The 2,639-nt window shown below is 54.9% G+C and overlaps 1 protein-coding gene across 2 annotated transcripts in view; it reads right to left on the bottom strand.

Annotated features, from left to right (window-relative positions):
• The window catches only part of HRAS (HRas proto-oncogene, GTPase), a 49,500-nt gene that overhangs the window by 5,019 nt on the left and 41,842 nt on the right, over nucleotides 1-2,639 (bottom strand). The gene's annotated exons all lie outside the window — the stretch shown is intronic.

Genomic DNA, 2,639 nt, shown 5'->3' with positions numbered 1-2,639 from the left:
TCAGATCCCTTCCCTGTCCCTGCTGGCCACGCCAGTGCTGACACAAGCCAGGATGCCATTGGCCTTCTTGGCACCCTGGGCACACTGCTGGCTCATTCTCACCCCCCAGTCCCTCTCTGACTGGCAGCTCTCCAGCCTCTCCTCCACAAGCCTGTAGCCCTGCTGGGGGTTGTTGTGGCCCAAGGGCAGTCCCCGGCATTTGCCCTCAGTGAAACTCCCCCAGTTGGCCGCAGCCCATGGCTCCAGCCTGGCCAGGTCTCTCTGCAGAGCCTCCCTACTCTCGAGCAGATCAACTCCCAACTGGGTGTCATCTGCAAACTGACTGAGGGTGCCCTCGATCCCCTCATCTAGACCAGACCCAGAGCTGTCCTGAGCAAGCTGGAAAACCTCGCCCTGAAGGGTGCAGAAACCTCTCTGAAAGGGAAATGCTCATGCTTTGGCTTTCTGCTCCTGATCGAACTGCTGAAGGACTTTGTATTCTGGTCAGTTGCTCCTGCAACTGCAGCTGGTGGCTGCCCTGTGAAGACACCTTGCCCCTGGTGCTCCCTGGAGCTCCTCAGCTTGCTTGACCATGGCTCCTGGTCCTTCACTGCAGCTTCTGGCATCTAACCAGAAATGAGAGGATACTCACAGTAGCTGAGAGTCATCCAGAGTCCAGACCTTGAGAAAGCCCCAAATACTGAGTGTTAGAGCCTCAAACACAGCATTACTTCTCACCTGAAGGCCTCCAGATAGAGCTATCCCATCCTTCACCAAGGGCCTCGTGAAGGATAAGCTCTACTGCAGAAAAAGAGCACCAGACTCCTAGTGCAGTACCACCACCAAGCAAGAGCCCCCACACCAACCCACACACTAACTTAAGGCTTGTTGTCATCTTCTGGAAGGATGAATTAGCCCTGCCCTCTGCCCTGCCTGCAGTTACGCACATGCTGCCAATTTAGGACCAAAACCCCCAGTTCCATGCTTCACACTAGAAATAACTTCATTTGGGAGGTTTTCTGGGAGCATCTGGTCCAGCCCCACCAACTAACACCAGACGCAGCATCTTCAGCACTCCCCCACCATGGGGCCGGGTGCTGCTGTGAACAGGCAACTCCTCCCATTCCAGCTGGGATCAGCCCTTCTCCTGCAGGAACTGGGTGCCAGGCAGCTGCAGCCAGGGTGGGGACTGTGTCCTGCAGCAGTCGGGAGCAGGCAGCTACAAAAAGCAAGCTGTTAGCACAAGTCCTCTCTTGCCCAGGCCAAAAGCAAAGGCAGCAACTCCAAGCAGCGTTGGAGTTTAGTTCTGCTGCTGCCTGCTATGCTGGAGGATGAGGAGCAGAACAGGAGCTGCCCGCACGGGTGCTGGGAACCCCCGGGTGGGCTGTGGCTTCGTGCTGGGGGCACCAGGGTTTCTGTCCTGGTTTTGTCATGCGAGGCATGTGACTCACACACTGCCCTCGCCACTCCCAACCCCTGCCAGCCCCAGCGGCTGAACCCGGCGCCTCTTCAGGCCTGGGCTAGCCCCGTGCAGCACAGCTCCCCGCTGCGCTCAGCTGGATCAGCTCCTCCCTTTGATGCTCTTAATTCTGGATGCCAGCTAAATTAGCCCGTGCAATAGCATGGGAGAGGGAAAGGCAGCAAGCAGTGAGCCACCGGCTGCAGCAAGCACAACGCCTCATCCAGCTCTGCAAGTGAAAGGCATGTGGGAGGCACCTGGGTCAGACTCCAGGCAAAAATCCCAAGGGAGCAGGGCTGAGCAAAGACAGACTTGCCAACAAATTAGCCCTTACCCAACATACTCCTACCCACTTTAAACCCAAGGACTGGAAGTCTGAATCCTTTAGTCTTCACTGTTGAGCAGCCAGACTGCAGTGCAGGAGGGCTCTTCTGCTGTGTGCTCACCAGTAATTAAGCCCTGGATGGGGCAAACAGGGATTTGCATACTATTATACAGACTGACAAACTGGAGCAGCCCAAGGTGTATGTGCTATGCAGGTGTTGGCATTAGCTAGGTTCTGGAGGGGAGCAGAAAGGCCTAAATGTACCTCTGGAGCACATGAAGATTTGGGACGTGCTGTGCCAGGAATTGCTGCCTAGAAAAAAAAAGAACAAGGAAGGAACAAACTGGCACCAGCTGAGGTGAACTCAGCTCTCAGATGTCCTCCCTGATGCTTCTTCCCTTCCATCTGAGACCATAAAAGAAAACCCACAAGGCCTAGGTCGAAGGCATCAGGGGTGCACCGAGGACAGGCTTGGACTCATGTTCTTTCACCCCACCAAAACTTGGGGCAGCCAGCACAGTGTTTCAGGTGGGCTGGGGAGAGATGGGGACATGACGACAACTTGCTGCAAAGACAGCTCTTTCCCCAAAGAATACCCCACCCCGATCACCTTCATGGCCTACAGCAGGACCTCAGTCTGTGGAGTGCAAAATCTCAGCATCCTTCCCTCCCCACCATCCCACCAGCGATCCTCCCAGAGCACCAGCAACAGCACCTCTGGAAGGAGGACACAGCCATCAAGACGGTTTGTCGAGACCATCAAATAATAATTTACTGTGATTCAATCTGTGGCTTTGTACAGTTGCCGGGGTGGGAGGAGGCCAAAGGAGGAGGGGATGGGGAAAGGAAAAAAAAAAAAAAAAAAAAAAAAAAAAA

This window comes from Athene cunicularia (genome assembly GCF_003259725.1).
Source record: "Athene cunicularia isolate RWA chromosome 5 unlocalized genomic scaffold, athCun1 chr5_part2, whole genome shotgun sequence".
NCBI classification, from domain to species: Eukaryota; Metazoa; Chordata; class Aves; order Strigiformes; family Strigidae; genus Athene; species Athene cunicularia.
This window is presented reverse-complemented; position numbering and strand designations above follow the sequence as displayed.